Source organism: Diabrotica undecimpunctata, chromosome 3, assembly GCF_040954645.1.
Source record: "Diabrotica undecimpunctata isolate CICGRU chromosome 3, icDiaUnde3, whole genome shotgun sequence".
In the NCBI taxonomy this organism is placed as follows: domain Eukaryota; kingdom Metazoa; phylum Arthropoda; class Insecta; order Coleoptera; family Chrysomelidae; genus Diabrotica; species Diabrotica undecimpunctata.
In genome coordinates this window covers 154560401-154578734 of record NC_092805.1, presented here as the reverse complement: position 1 = coordinate 154578734, position 18334 = coordinate 154560401, and positions in this window count along the sequence as shown.

Here is an 18334-nt window from a genome sequence, read left to right as displayed (position 1 = left end):
GTAACCCTTCCCTGTAAAACTCAATTTTTGTGAATACATTGGCTAATTAAACAAACAAACGGATCTCACAACGACGAACTCAGCAAAGAAAAATGGACATGATAAGTATGGCTGAAGAAATTGAAAAATACGGGGTTGAAATATTGGCACTGTATGAAATCAGATGGAAGAGCCAGGGAGAAATTCGTAAAAATAAGTTCTTACTATACTACCCCGGAAATGAAATGAGACAAGGTGAAAAAAGAGTAGGGTTTATAGTAACCAAAAGACTGCGAAAAGCCATTATGGCATTTACACCAATATTTGCACCTTAAGACATGAATACCCTGTATGAAAACTATGAATATAAGACAATGGAGAAGAAAGGCCCAAGAGAGATCTGAATGGAGGGACATATCCAGACAGGCAAAGACCCATCCAGGGTTATGATGCCAAAAGAAGAAAAAGAAAAAGTTTTCTTCACTAGAAATCTGTTCGCAACGGTTTTTGCCTAGATAAGTAGACGCGTTATGGAATGCAACTTTTAGATTCCTCGTGTCAGTTTATTTACGGTCCGTTTGCTTTGTTAATAATAATTAATTGCTAATATGACAAAAATATTTTAATTAGTTCCGAGAGCTTACCACAAGTTCGCTATGAAGAGTCCAAAGGACGAAATATGTATAAGCGAATGTATTGAAATTAAATCTGTCTTTTGTAAAATTATTTTGTTTGTATTATGAAATATACTTTAGTATCTATGTACAAAAACAAGGGACATATACAACCGTTTACAAACTATAGAGCCATAAACTATTAAGTCACATCATGAAATTATAAGAGAGACAGTAACTGATAGACCTATATGCGAAGACACCGAAATATCCGATCAGTATGGTTTTATGCGAGCAGATCGCCAACAGATACATTTTTCAATATAAGGCAGCTAATGAAAAAATACGGTAATAATATGCCATGAGAAAAAGGACTAAACGGAGTAAGCATGAGTTAAAATCAGCAACGAAGAAAACATATATTACAGATAAGAGAAAAAGATTACAAAGCAAATGCTTTTTCTTTGTTTGACAAAATTGAATAATGTTTTTTTACATTTGAATAATTTGACAAGAGGACCATTTCTTTTTATATATACACAAAATATTTATACAGAATTCATAAAAAGTCTTTTATAAACGGTTTTTTTGATATTTACCAAAAGAGATACACATTTTTATAAGAATTTAAAATATACCTACGTATTACACTTACAGTCAGTTAAACTTCGTTCTTAATCCGAGTTATTTTGTCGGTCCTACTTTGTCAATTTGAGCGTTGAAAATAGGCTGTATTGAAATTACAACGTTTCAAATTTACCAAACAGCCGAATAAAGAACAGGCTTGCGAAAAGTGGTCTTGCCCATATAATTTCCTGACAGTCTCGATGAAATATGGATTTGCAAAAGTTTTGTACATTAATTATGCAGTTTCTTATTACAGTGCGGCTCACAATAACATATTTTATAGTTCCTTAATACAACATTATAATATTTTTATCATTTTCACTAGGATAAAATGTTAATACTAATAAAATAATCTTGACTTGTAATAAAACCTTTTAACTTATATGTTTTATCCAATTCATTGCAAAAAATTGGTAATCATCGACCTATAGTACTCTTTGTTGACGATGATGGCCAGAAAAAAATATAGAGTGATGACGCCACTTTACAATGGGACGAAAAGGCCATAAAGCGCTTAAAAATGTTTTTTTTTCCATATATTTAATCAATTCATGAATATTAAATTTGCATAAGCCCACTTTTTAAACAATCATAACTGGAAATTTGAAGACCTTTGTCTACTAGAAAACTGTATATTTTTATGTTTTTAGAGGCTACATTACAATCTTATCTCAAAAAATAGATATATTGTGTAGGCTTGATTATGAATAATGCAAAATGGAATTTTAAAATAATGTACACTTTTCGTGTATCCCTAATGAGTCATGCCGCCAGGATTTTTATGCGAATAATTTATAACCGAATTCACAATAAGTGTGAAGTCGTTCTCAATATGGTTTTAGAAAGGGTACAGGCACTACAGAAGCAATTATGGGATTGACACTGATGGCAGAAAGGTATCTTGAGGTTCAAAAATGGCTGTATGTGTGCTTTGTCGGTTATAGAAAGGCTTTTGACCGCATCAAACACGGAAAATTTATTGAGGTGCTAAAATAAGTAGGGTTGGGCGGACACCTGTTGTTTTAATAATAGTAAGGATAAAATGATTAATATACTGTTAAAAACCACATATTCCCCGAAATGTTTTTTTCATGTATAGTGCCATAGTCGCAAATTGTAAGCATATTTGCAATTCTTTACAAAACTGGTAAACAGTTGTCTTATAGACACTAGTTTATCAGATAATTTTCTTTCGTCTCGAGTTTCTAAATCATTAAATCTAAGATGTCTTAACAAAAATAGAAAACGTTGCTGCGACATGATTAACCAAAACATTTAAACATTTTCAAAGCTGCCATTTCGCTCCTACACCTCTTCTGTGCTTAACCGATTACTCTTTAAACACCCAGCCAAATAGAGCAATCCTAGTAAAGCTCTTATTTCGATTACATCATTATTTTTATCAGAACGTGCTCTGTTATACATCTCTTTCATTTGATCTATATATTTGTTCGTACATTCAACAATAATGTTTAAAATATCTTCAGCAAAAAACAAATTACAACAATCAATTATGAATTTGGCATTCTTGCCGTAACTGCTTCATCTTTGCCTATAAAAGTAGAAATCCGTGAAACTTTTGCTGGTATTACATTCACTTTGCAATCCTTGCCATCACCCTCTTGTTTAGTATCTGAATCTGACAGACGTTACTCTATGTTATCTACTTCATCCTCTGATTCAATGTCGTCAAAATATTGTTCTGTCAGTTTCTACTTCCTCAAGCAATTGAAGTAGACGACTTTGCTCCTTTTCATATCTCATTGTGCTAAAAATAATAATATTTGACTAAGCAAAATATAAAATAATACATGTTCACATAATTTTCTTCTTCTTTCAGTATCCTGTCCGATTATCGAACGTTGGCGATCATATTGGCAATAATAACTTTGTTTACGGCGGCTCTAAATAAATTAGCGGTGGTCTCTTGATACCATTCTCGGAAATTTCGGAGCCAGGATATTCTTCGTCGGCCTGGACCTCTCCTTCCGGCGATCTCACACTGTATTATGAGGTGTAGAAGGTTATACCTCTCTGGATGTCTCATTACATGACCGAAATATTGTTACTTTCGAATTTTTATCGTTTTTGTTATTTCTGTGCTCTTTTTAATTCAATGTAAAACTATTTCATTTCTTATTCGATCAACCCAACTTATCCGCAATACTCGTCGATAAATCCACATCTCAAAGGCCTCTAATTTTTTTATTAATGTCTCTGTAAGGGTCCAGCTCTCCATACCATACAGCAATGTGGAGAATATGTAGCAGCGTATTAATCTGTCTTTAAGGTTTAACGTAATATCTCTATTAATTAGAATTTTCTTTAATTTGTAGAAGGCGGCTCTGGATTTTTCAATAGTTTTCAGTTTACATAATAGAATACATAATATCAGCAAAATTACTCACCACTTGTAAAATAAATTAAAAGAAACGAAAATAAAACAACAGTCTCTTTAGTTACTAACGTGGTGGCGCCAAGTCTAATGAACCCAAATATTCTTTTCATACCGTCTAGTACGATGCTTGGATCTGAGAGACTTGGCGCCACCGTTGCAGGGTTAAGATGTTGGGTTTTGTATTAAATTTCTTGAAGAAAATTAAACATAATTTTAAAATTTCACCTTGTAATATTTATGATAGATCCTACATAAGTTTATTAAGATCAGGTTGTTAAGGAGATTGTAAAACCATAAAAATATACAGGTTCCATTAAGAATAAAGGTGATGGACTATGACAGACTTGTGTAAATCACCCTATATATTTATATTTAAAAAGCGTACATATGAATTAAATAGTGAACGTGTCCCAAAGTTTTTCCCAAAGAATAAAGGTGATCGACTATGATAGACTTGTGTAAATCACCCTATATATTTATATTTAAAAAGCGTACATATGAATTAAATAGTGAACGTGTCCCAAAGTTTTTCATAATATTCTAAAATATGGTTACAAACAAATTTAGTCCTTAAGTGGTATTCCAAATACTATAATTTCAAACTGCCACCCTGTATTATTCATCATAGACCTAACATAATATAGTTTGTTGAGATCAGGTTGTTAAGAAGCTTTTAAAAATATAAAAATGTAGAAAATGTTCCATTAAAAAAAGATTTTGGACCACGCTAGTGTTGCGTGAGTCACATACTAGCACAACTTTTTTGAAAAATATTTGTTCTATTTCTTGACAATTGTCTTCGAATTGGTTTTATATTATCTATATATTATCAAACTACCTATTTGGTAATAGAAACAAGTCCGTCAAATTTTCAGGTTATACTTCTATCTCATTTAATCATTTTTAAGTGTTTTTTAACGTTTTCGCCACGCTGTGCGCCGGCCCAAAATTTAACAACAATATTAACTTTATTAACATACCTATCCATTCAAAATGGGTCTCATCATGAAAATTCGGGAAAATTTTTATTTGCTTTGGGACAAGTTGAATTTTTTACGGGAATAGCTTTAAATTGTGATGCAAAATTTGACAAGTTGTAGTCTATAAAAGGCCACGTGCTTGTAAAAACTATATTTCGGTAGATCCTTCATTTTGTCAACATACGAATGTTGGTTCATTGTTTACCGAACCAGTGGACTCAAATTTATCTACCATACTAAGAGTAGTCCTCTAGATAGAGTAATGACGGCAACTGTGTAATGGACGAAGCGCTCGAAACGTTGCCCGAATCAAATACTCTTTTTGCTAAAACAATTTTATCATTTGCATGTTGTTGAACGCTGTATATATCGAATGACAGCCACTATAACAGTTCCGCTTCAACAATAAGGCCGTCCAAGCTAGGAAGTCTCTATTGGAAGATGAAATCCCTCATAGAATATGGCAATTTTTCAAAATAGTTGACGTTAAGAAAACTTAACTACTAGATCTTAATATAATGAAAAGTTTGATTATTAAATGGGGGCGTATTAACAGGTTGCCGTAAATTGGCAAATGATTGCGAATTGATGACAACTTTGAAAACAAGAAAACGCCAATCCTTGGAACTTATGATGAAGAGAAAATATAAATAATTGCATGTAATGAGAGAAAAAAAGACAAGAAGTATTGTAAGAAAAGGCTGTTAGAATGATCTTAAATCTCCGTTATAGGATGGCACTTAAAGAGAAAAATTTGAATGATTTATCTACAATTGTATGAGGTTTCTTATGATAGAGGCCAGCTATTTCTCTGTTTTTTTTTATTATTGAATGGATCGTATTTGTTTTCAAACTCTTCCATTTCAATACATTTATTCTCCACCCACTTTTTTGTACCAATTTTTAATTTTTGTCTTATTCAAAATCTGTATATTTTCAAAATTATAAGATTGGATAATTTCCAAAAATTTTTTAGCTAAGGCTCTATATTATTTCTTATAGTGTTTTTATGTGCAATAATTCTTTTATATAAATCTTGGTATATCTGTATAATATACAATAAGTTCTAATCAATCAAATAAGATCGTCATACCCTTTGATATTACAAATCTAGTTTTTATCTTTGGTATGTGTTGATTGTATAGTATTTCGACGGTTTTTATTAATTCTATAATGCAGGTGGTGTTTGTGAATAGGCAGTTTTAAGTGAAGAATTGTATTCTCTATTCATAAACTTAAGCACAATGACTTTTGCTCTTACTACATCATTCCACTTGACATTGACGGGTACTAACTGATTTTTCATACCATCTTTCTATCAGTTAGCCCAAGACTCCAGAACAGATCAGAGGTAATGTTAGTCGATAAAACCTCACCAGTTACAGGGGGTCATGTAAGATGCCCCCATTTTCAGTTTTTAATAATCAACAATTTAACAATCTATTGCAATTACCTTTATAAATACCATGAGGATTATATTTTAATACGGATGTCCTTCCACTGTGTTTTTTATGTGGCCATACAATGTTTTTAACAACTTTTTATGTAAGTAGTAAAAAACCAACGTGTTATTTCTATATATTTAAATTTTAACTTACTTTTTTTTTAATATTGGTATTTTTACTCTCTCTTTTAGTAAACTGATGATGAAATGATTTAATTCCGAAAAGATCTTATTTAAAATAAAAAATTTTAAGCTTTTAAATAAGCATTTTTTATACCTTAATACACACGAACACCACGTGCTTTGTATTCAACAGGTATACTAGCCACTCCTGGATATCTCCACTTCATGGTTTGTTCCAGTTTCACTTTTAATTCTATAATAATATTCGTATATTCAATTGATTCGTCCAACCTTCCATCTTCTTCAGTGGAACGATATCGTAGCCTTTCCGTAGATCGACGAGGAACACATAAATTTGTTGATTTCATGCCATCTTTTATCTATTATTTACGTTTAAGAGGAAACGTGAATCGACGCGTACTAGATTCTGCTTCTTCTTTTGCTTTAGAATCTAAATGTTCTTTTTCGATATCTCTTTTAGATATAGTGCTGAAATATGACGTTATCCATTTTTTAAGAATTTTGCTTATATTTATGCATTCTTGAAATAATTGCCGAATACATTTTTAATTTATTCCGTTGTTAGTATTATAAAAGAGCTTATTATTGCAATTCTACTCTACTCTCTACTAAAATTATTTGAAATACTCTTCCCAGTCTTCAAGCTTTATGCTCTATATTATGTCTTTATTATTTTCTTTTATTAAATACTTTATCAATTTACATATACTCTCTATAAACTGTGTAGCTTCCAAACAATGTTCATATAAGTGAAAATTGGGTATATTTTGAAGGTTTTTCAAATAAATACAGTAAGTTAAAATAAATGCATAAGAGAAAAATACTGTATAGTATTTTTCTATACAGAAATGTACTACAAAACCAAAATTTGCAAATTTTTCGCTGGGACAATCGTTACTAAGAATTTTTTTGTAGAATTTCCTTTCACACCTGCACAATTATGCGTACCTGTTATTATCGAAATTAAGTCAAAAAATGATATGAAAATTGCAGGCACTAAATAACCGTCTAAACTGCTTTCTTCCTTGTGGCGGCACCCAATATATCAATATATCATTCATCTTTAGGAAAACCATTCTCTCAATCATGTCAGTGCAGCAATTGGAGGCGATTAAACGAGTTCAATAAAAAAACTTGTTACAGGGTCTCCCGATTTTTTTATAATTTTAATTTTAATTTTTTTAACCCGTGAACATTTGGATCGTAAACTGTTATGGAAGGATCAAATTCATTCTATAATAAAAAAATCGGAAAACTCCATGAATATCCTTAGAGCATTTTGTAAAACCAATTGGGGAGCTGACCCGAATATTGCATTGCTATTTTATCGCTCAATGATTCGACCAATTTTCGATTATAGTTGTCATTTATATGGGTCTGCGTCAACAGGACATCTTAATAAAATTGAAACCCAAAAAAATAAATGTTTGAGGCTATGTCTTGGTTACTTAAAATCTACTTCTATTAGTATTATTGAAATTGAAGCTACAGAGCCACCCCTTACACTACGCAGAGAGTTTTGTACAGATAAGTTTGTAGCTAGAGCTATATCAAAAAACTCCAGCTATTTAAAAAATATTCGTAACTTGAATATATTAGACTTAAGCCATAAATATTGGCGTAACAAAAAAACTCCCATATACGTTGAAAGTTATAGGAAACTAACAATATTTGAAGAACAATTGTATCAAAATAAAATACCACCAATTTATACACAACCTCCTAAGACTCTCTTCTCTAAGATAATAGAAACATATTATATGGATTCAAATCTTCCAGGAAGTATGATCAATAAAATAATTAAAAATAAGTGGCCTGCATTTCAATATATTCAAAATAAAACGGGTTGTGCAATATATCACTGGAATTCTGATTACAAAGAATCATGCCGATTGCCCAATGAAGCTTCAATATATACTGCCGAACTATCAGCTTTATTACTTGCGTTAAAATATATAGCCTCTATTGGTATGAATAATTATATCATTCTGACTGATTGTAGAAGCATTATGCACAAACTCACTTCTATCAAAACCACAAAAAACCTAAACCATATTGAGATAGAAATAAAGAAGTTACATTATGATATTATTTCCGCAGGTAGCTCGATTATTATTTGTTGGGTAAAAGGACACTCTGGAATATTAGGAAATGAAGAAGTCGACAAATTAGCTAAATCTGCAGCTTTAACCAAACATAATATAAACAACATACTTCTTCCAGTAGCAGACATAAATAATATCAGTAGAAACAACTGCAAACAAAGATGGCAACGTTTATACAACCAAAGTACAACTGGAATAAACTTTAGAGCTTGCCAACCACTAATACCCAATGAGAGATGGTTCAAATATGAGACAAATAGGTTATTTATAAAAACAATAAACAGAATAAGATCAAACCACGCACTCACTCCTGCATAGGTATTACTGATAACCCATATTGCTCCTGTGGTAAAGTGGGAGATCTGCAGCACTTTATACTGGAGTGTGGACAGTACAAACAAAGTATCAACATGATGTATGAAAAACTAATGGGGCTAAATTGTTCATTGCCTGTCAATTTAAATACATTTATTTTTTCAAATAATAAGCAGATATTGAAATGTATCTACGAATACATAACATCCTGTAAATTTAAATTATAAGTAGTTTTAGGTATTCAAATTAAAAATTGTAAATATATCAAAAATTGAATGTGTATACGAACATATTACTTCCTGTAAATTTATATTATAAATAGGCTTAGATAATAAAATCAAAAATTGTAACTACCACAAATAGTCTGGCTAATTGGCTATGCCAAAGCCATTATACAATAAAAAAAAAATAATAAAAAAAAACCCGTGAACATGCTATAAAGCTATTATTGTAGAAACTATTTTTTATTGCGTCTCCATGACTGAAGGGAAAAAATGCATTTGGCCGTTTTTGCAAAGATTTGTAGGTATTATTTTTCATACACACAAATGGAGAAACCTTCTATCATACTCTACGCAAAGTGTAAAAGTAACATAGTCTTGATGCCCCACAACTTTATTTTAAATAAAGGAGTGACAAACAAAGTTCCCTGAAGATGAGTTCTCTTGTTCTTTATACGAGAATAAGTTACATGGTTCAAACACCTTTAGAATTACGACTGAACGACTGTATTTAAACTCTATTTTTTCGCAGTAAACGTACCTCCAAAAAATACAGTAGATATACTAATCGATGGCGACAAAAGTGAAACTGTTAATCCCAATAAGTGTGCACCATTTTATAATTTGTGCCATTTAAATGTGCAAAGTTTAACTAATTAGGTTGTAACGAAAACGCTAACAAGAGTAAATGATAAAAAGCTGTTCGTTCACAAAAACCTTTACGAAGACACGTTGCTCAATTCGGAGGCTTCGTTGGGGGTGGGATGTAGTTGATTAATAAATAACAGATAGATAATAATTTAATAACAGTTTGACAGTTACAACATCAAAACAATTTAGAAACCGATTTATAAAATTACTTAATAAAACGTCAATAAATAAAACATCAATTTAAAACAACCATTTAAAATCCAACTTACAAAGAGAAGTAGTTGAGAAAAATTAATACCCAAGCTTCTTTATCTAATATTGTTCACTAGCTAATGTCAAATCTAAACAAACAGCTTCATTATCTTCCATAATTAAACCAGGTACAATTTAATCTAGCAAAATTATAAATGGCAGTTTCTTTGGTAGTCTTGTTTCGAGGACAGGCAAAAATCATATTTTTTTTCGTCTATATAGAGGGGGAGTCTGGAATCTTTAAAATAGATCTCAGTCCAGGACGCTGCCTGACTGTCCTTTATACATGATTCGTTCTTCGTACTTCCGGCGATAGTCCCGAGGTACTTTAAAATGCCCTCTCGTTGCCGAGTCTACCGCCGAACGCCTACCTGCTAAACCAGACCCTTCTCTGTCATCCAGCGATTCGGAAGCGGAATGGCCGCTATAAGGCTGGACATTACCTTTATTCATTCATTCTCCATTCATCCACATTCATACTCCATTCATCAGCAATGAGGCTCCCGGTCTCGTATGGCATCACTACCAGACGGGCATTTCCTCCTTCACCACAGTGTGGCTCACGCATTCTAACTTATGCAGTCTGACTTTTACCTTTGCCTAGTCCAACCAGCTTTATTTTCAATCATTCTCTCAATAATTTCTTTCACTGTAACAAAATTCACACCTGTCTCTCTTTCCATTCTGTTTCTTTCTACTTTTTATCTGTCAAAATCTAACACCATATGTGTTACAGTGTTCGAGTGTCCACAGTGTAGGCATTCATCTGTGTTAGCCTTTCCTAACCTAGAGAGGTAAGCCGTAAAACACCCGTATCCTGTAAGCACCTGCGTTAGGAAATAATCCAGTCGCCTGTGACCACAGTCCACCTAATCTCTTATGTTCGGGATCAGAATTTTCGTCCACTATGCCACATTCTCCGTGTTATTCCATTCTTCTTGCTATCTTTCAATTGACCTTTTCCATTCCTGTTTTCTCTGGGCCAGTAAGGTTTGGGCCTCGTCTCTCATAGAGCTGTTTTATTTTCATCGCCAAAACATGCAACTGAACATATCCAGTGATAGCCCACAAGGCTGTCGCAGACACAGTCCTGTAGGTGCATACTACTCGCAACAGACTTATTCTGTCCACTCGTGTTATGAACCCCTTATAGGCCGTTATTTTTACCGCCCTGCTCCAAACTGGTGCCACGTAGAGGACGATCGACTATACAATACCGTGTAAGACCTTCCTCCTTTCGGATTTGGGTCCCCCAATGTTGGATATCACCCTCCTGAACGCAGCCGCACTATTTGCGGTCTTCCGGGCTACCTTTCGCACCTATTCGCTCCATTTTTTATTCTGGTGAAATGTCATTCCTAGGAACTTAACGTCTTTCTTGGGAGTTAGACATGCTCCCGCACATTGTAATTCAACACTTTGCCTGTTTCTTTTTCCCTTTAGAATGACGGCTTCGGTTTTCTCTGCCGCAAGTTTCAGTCCGTGCGTCATCCATTTCTTTAAGACGCATTATGTGAGATCTGGCTCATCTTGGGCCACTACCAGTATAGCGAAGTCATCTGTGAATGCGAAGGGAGTTGTACCCTCTCCGTATTCACAGTTCATAATTCCGTCATATGCTAGGTTCCATAGGGTCGGGCCCAAGACGACCGTGCCCTTTTCCACCATAATCCTTCTCTCGGACAGATACTCCGCCACTGTAGCATATTGAATGCATTCTTAACATCAAACAACGGCAAGGCCGCCCAGCGATGTTCATACCCTCTGTTGCACAATGCTTCGAGTACACTCACGCTTGTATCAATCGTGCTTTTCCCTTTACAATGCTTCAACAAGTTCATCCATGGTAAAGGGTACGGTTTGCTCAGCTCCTTCATCCCTCCATACACCATGCCGTCTTCCTTCCGGAAAGAGCTCTCGTGTTACCTCAAGCTTCTTGTCCATAGGCAATTCGTAAGAGGGATAAGCACGGAACTTCTTTTTATATAGTCAGCAACCATCTAGCAATTTCTTCCCCAGTTATACCTCTCTCGTTCTATCTTTAGAGACAAGATATAGCCAGCAGCATTTTTTAAAACGGCCTGAAATCTTACCCTTTTCTAATTAGGAAGCGACTACAGTAGCAGAAGCATTCATAAAATACGTCGGATCAAGACATGAAGTTTCTTTAGAGTAACATTCTGATAAGGACAAAATTTTGAATCAGAATTATGGCAGGTTTAATGAAAATCTTGGATATTAGGAAAACTCGCACTTCGCTTCTCCGTCTGTAATTAGACGAAATGGTCGAAAGACAAAATAGATTTGTTTGTTAAATACCTTTCAATGTTAGTCGCTGATAAGCAAAAGGATTGGGATACTTTAATTCTTGTATTCCTCTTGGCCTATAGAAGTTCCAAACAGGAAGCAACCGGTTATTGTCCATTAATAACGATCACCGAAGAGAAATTAAGCTTCCTTAAGCTTTGGGTAAACTTACAATTAATTTATTTTAGAACCGATGACCGGTTTCACATACTCAAATTTTCTATGCAACAATTATGCCAATATTATATATGTGCAGTTGTAATGGTGTATCATTATAATTAAATAAATAATTAAATAAATTTTACTTACATGCCGATACAAGGAATCGTATTAAATAAATGAGGAAGCGTATTTAAAGCTCCGTTATTGTCAGCTACAGACTAGTGATCATCGTCTTTACTGCACTAATTGACAACCAGCAGTAAAAAAAGAATTATTGATATAATTATTGTTTGTTGAAAAAAGTGTGATGTGTTTGTTGAAAAAAGTGTATTATTAAAAGGTATTTATATTTATGTTAAGTTATATTTTTTTAAATATGTGTAATTTATTCAAATTATTAATTTAGATCACACAAGCGATCCTGTTATTCTACCTAATTGCAGTGCTGTGTTGTGTGCAGTGCATCCTTCCCATAGGAACAGAAAGGGCAATGCTAAAAGCAATAAATGCCAGATAGAAAGAGAAACGACTGGGTAGATCAAAAATTAAAGTCAAGGATATCGCAATAAAAATTACCAAACTGAAATTGAGCTTCACAGGCCACACTGCTAGATCAAAAAAGCAACGGTGGAACGCCTCGATATAACATTGGAGACCTTACAAAAAAAGACGACCGAGATGGACATTCTTCTTCTTCTTCTTGATGTGCCTATCCGTTACAAATGTTGACGATCATCATGGCAATCTTTATCTTATCTGAAGCAACGGGGAAAAGCTGCACAGATGTTGTATTAAACCAGATTCTGAGGTTCTTTAACCAAGATATTTTTCTTCTTCCTGGACCTCGTTTTCCAAATATTTTTCGTTGCAGGATGGCTTGAGGCGAGCATATCAGGATTCATTTCGCATAATATGTCCGAAAAACTGTAACTTTCGAGATTTGATGGTGGTCAGTACTTCTCGGTTCTTATTCATTCTTCTGAGGACCTCCTCATTTGTGAATCGGTCCATCCACGGGATCTTAAGCATTCTTCGATCTAGCCACATCTCAAATGCTTCCAGTTTTCTGCACATTGGTACACAGATAATATTGGTAACGTCAAATAACATCAGTTGCTATCAACAAGTCCTCGTAGACACTTTGTCTCAGGACCAGCAACCTCATGTAGAGTCTTACGTTGCCATGTCATTAATTCCACTTGTAACTTTAACATCATAACATGTACGATCGAGTAATGTAACCTAAATTTAAATTAATAACATTTAACGGGTTTTCACCCAAATATTTAGTGGCTCAAAACATGTACACCTAGACACACTAATGATGGAATATACAGGGTGTTTCAAAAAAAGGTAACCCCGTCTCTAAGGTAGGTCAAAAACTGAAAAATAATTGGGGTTTGCTTAGTAAAAAATTTTTGTAACGCCATCCGTTTTCAAGATACAGTGCGTTGAAGAAAAAAAAATTTTACGCATTTTTTATGATTTTGCCGAAACTACTAGCAACATTGTAATGAAATTTTATACGAGTATGTTTTATAAGCTGATACATCCCATGAATTTGTTTTTATATCTGATTCTCATAGAGGACGCTAGTTACACGGATCGTACTAAGTATTAGTCAATATAACTTTTTTAAGAGTATAATTATTAATTAAAATTTTAAGTAAACTTAAACATCATTCAATTTTACACGAAAAAGGTACTCTTGGTAAAACTTGATACTGTGTACCGTTTTCGGAATATTTTGATTTGAAAATTGACATTGTGTAATTTGTTTGATTATTTATTTAATAATCCTTAGAAATGAAGACCATAGTGTTAAAATATAAGAACATTTTTAAATTAAATGTACCTATATTAGACAATGAACCAGATAAAATCTGAACTTTTCTAAATAGAGTAATCGGATTCATGTATCTAATGTTTAACAATATATAATATGTAGTAGACAGTAGGTATAATGATTTTTTAAGTTGCCTACTAGTTTCTATTTAATCACTACTTACTTAATCTACGCTTATCTCGGAGTCTTGTTAAAATCTCGGAGCCAAAACTCTTCTCAGTAAATACCGCAGACTTACAGCGGCTACTGTCCCTTTTCGATATAAAAAGGATAATTATAGTCTGCCCACCATAATTTTTTAAACATTTAGCTTTTTATCTCCGTTATGGGAACTTTTGGTGTGTCACATTGAAGCTAAAATGAGAGGGTTAAGCCTCGTCTTAAGTTACAAATCTTCTTCTTACTTCTTTCTCTTTCAATTTATCTACGTCCCATTTTCTTTATGCTTTTCGTCTTCCATTATTCGTTCTTTTTGTGAAATATTTTGTAATTACTAGCATATGGTCAGAATCGATGTTGGCCCGTCTGTGAGATCTAACATCATTTATCTATTGTTTGCGTGTCTTTTAATTAGTACATTATTTGATTTTCCTTCAGATTTCCTGGTCTCATTTGTTATTTTGTGTATATCTTTGTACTTATATCTCGTGCTATTTATGCCCATTAGGGTGGAACGAAAAAACTTTTTTTCTCCAAGTCGGGTGACATAGTTGTTAAAATATGCGCAAGTGTTAACAAAAAAAGATGGCAAAATTTTTTTGACCAATTTTAATATTTTGGGGTTCTTCAAGACCCTTAAATTTCGGAATTTCACCGATTTTCGATTAAATTGTCATAGTAAAGATATTAATAAAAAAATAGCAGTTTTTAACTGTCATAACGGAAAAAAGATACATTTTTTTACTCAAAATAATATATTAAAACATATGTTTTCTACTACCAGGGCTTCTGGTTCCTCAAAAATATTTAATTTTGCAAAAATTACTTGTTAATTCCTAAAGTGACGCCGCCACTGATAGGAGGCCATCGCGCCGTCTTCGCTGCGCATATCACAACTTACTTGTATTAACTTGTTTAAGCGTTTTACGTCTATTACGACTGTCAGGTTTAGTTGTGTGTGAAATATTAACGTCCTCGCAGGTGAGAAAATAATAATGGCAACTAGAAGTAAAGACAAGTGTGTTGTTTTTGGACATCCAAAATTATTGAATGATAGAATGTTGCCAACGTTTAACGATGTTATGTGCCATTATTTGTTTGTACAACATGACTTAAAGGAAAAATTTGCCGAAAAGGATCCTCCTGTTAGTGAGATTTTAAAACAAACGGTGAAAAAAATTTAAGAAATTTGGCATAAAGCTTCAATTCCTATAGTGAGTAAAAATCGAATATGGGACAAAATCAAAAAGTTTCACCAACGTTACAAACTTATTCAAAGAAATCTAAAGAGTAGAAAGAATACTCAGACGATTAATCTTAAATTAGAGTCATTTAAAGAAAAGGCCTCTAAGTTATTTGATATAGCCGCTTGCAAGTGTGAGTTCCAAACATGTAAGTGTGAAAAATCAAAAAAAGTACCCCAAAGAGAACAAAACTTTCTTGCTGACCAAAGAACTAAGAGACTAATGGCTATTGGAACAGTAGACATAAAAGTTAGTACAAAGATTGCAAAAAATCAGATCAGAAAAACTTGTTTCCTTAAAGAAGAAGATTCAAAACCTGGATGTAGTTATTTAGATGTACAGGAAAACTTTTTAGAATTCAGTTCTAGTGATGAAGACAATGAAGAGGCCGACGTTGAATTTGATAGCAGTTTTAATAAATCTCTAGGTAAACCATTTTACCAAACCATGTGTAAAAACATTGATATTGATTTTATTGTTTAGGTGAAATAAATTCAAAAACTACGACCTTAACAAGAAGAAATCTGAAATTCGAATCAGTAGCCTCTACCCTTTGCCAAGAAGAGGAAGACGATATTCCTGGTAAAAGATCAGATCCAGCTCCAGATGAGGTCTCGGGTAAGTTTAGGTTATAATTTGTTTGAATCATGTACCTAAGTATAAACATGAAAACTTTTCTTTTTAGACAAATCAAGTCTGAAAAATAAAAGTTTATCACAAATGAGACTAAAGTTACCATCAGTGGCACTTGCATGTGACAGAACTGGGGTGTCCGATCGTGCAGCAGCTATAATAGTTAATGCTGTTTTGGAAGACACGGGTGTTATATCAAAAGGAAATGCAACAATGACAATAGATAGAATGAAAATCAGAAGAGCCCGAACATCACAATGAGAACTTTGTATGGCCAAACCCACGGAAACACCTGCTATTATAGGATTATTCTTTGACGGCAGAAAGGATTGAACACAAATTTATGAAACAACTGCAAATAAACGCCGGTGTATTACAGAAGAACATATATCTCTTGTTAGTGAACCAGGTTCTCAATATATAGGACACGTCGTTCCAGAAGGTAGTTCAGCATTAAATATCAAAGCATCAATTGTAGTTTATTTACCAGAATTTTAATTTAAATGACTTAGTTGCTGTTGGATCAGATGGAACGGTAGTAAATACTGGAGCAAAGAACGGGGTAATTCGTTTGTTAGAGAAAGAACTAAAGCGTCCCCTGCAGTGGCTTATTTGCTTATTTCATTTTAATGAGCTTCCCCTGCGGCATCTGTTGAAAGAAATTGATGGCGAAACTTCAGGTCCTTGCGGACACAAAGGTTCAATTGGGAAAAAACTGGAATCCTGCGAAAATCTTCCAGTAAAACAGTATAAAAGAATAGAATCAGATCTACCACAGCTAAATCGCAACGGGTCTGATTTAAGTACTAATCAGCAGTATTTATTGGACATAGTGCAATCAGTTGAAACTGGTAACGTATCTGCTTCTTTGGCCTCAAGAAATCCAGGGAAATTGTCACATGCTAGATGGCTTACAACAGCTAACCGAATTATAAGGCTTTACGTAGCAACGATGAAAGTCTTTTTCTGTTGGCAACTTACATTTCCAAAGTTTATGCCCCCTTTTGGTTCAGAGTGAAACTTCGGCCATCATGTACTGACGGATCAAGACACTTATTCCAATGAATAAAATCATGTAGCACACTACCTGAAATGGTTAAAAAAATTATATATCCCGTTATCCAACGTAATGCATTTTTCGCTCATCCGGAGAATATATTGTTGTCAATGCTTACGGATGAAGATCTGAAATACAAAGAACTTGGCATACGACGTATTCTAAAGGCGAGGAGGGAACGTAGACAAACTATACGGGAGTTTAATATCCCTGTGCTACGTTTTGATGCCGACCATTATTCGGAGATGATATCTTGGTACAAATTAAGCGCTACTGAACCACCACTGACAATAAAGATGGATATTAATCTTGATTTAATATCTAGTATAAATACTTCTGATTTTCCATTATTACCTAGTAATACTCAAGCAGTAGAACGTTGCGTTCGCTTAGTAACTGAAGCGTCAGCTGCAGTGTGTGGTCAGAGTAATCGCGATGGGTTTATTAAAAACCGGATTCAGTCAAGACAAATGTTGCCATATTTTGAAACAAAAACTGACTATTTTAAAAATAGAAATGAATAATGTTAATCAGTTTAGTTACCTACTAGATCATTTTTAAGTTATTGTTTTGTTTTTCATTATTCTGAACTTAAAGTTAATAAAAATGTTATTTAACTAAATACCGTCTTTTTGTTCCAGTTTGCTATTTTTCAGGTCACTTGAGGATGCATTAAATGTTAAAATTTCAATTTGAGAATTGTTAGATTATTTCCTACAATCTTAAGCAGCATAATAAAATATGTGTCATGAATGTCTTACAAAAATTTAAAAAATAATAAAAATTATCTTAGAGGCTGAAAGTTCATATATTCTCAAATATGTCATCCTCTTGAGAAACCTCAGGATATAAAGTCACCTGTTTTATTTTTTGTATACTTGGTTTTGATTATAAGAAGCATATTTTTTCAACTATGACACAACGCTATTCAACTTTTTTTTATTTTCGTTCATTTTCGTTCCACCCTAATGTCCATGTTTGATGCCGCTGCTAAATTACATAGTATTTCTCCATTATTGTTTGTTGTGTCATGTATTGAGTTTGCACCTGCAACCCCTCTGAAGCAATTTTCTTTTCCTATTTGGGCGTTGAAATCTCGTATAAAGATTAATATATCTTCTCCCGGGATTTTATCGGCGTTTTCCTATAGTGTTTGGCAGATACAAAATATATAAAAATCTTAGTTTTAAAAAACT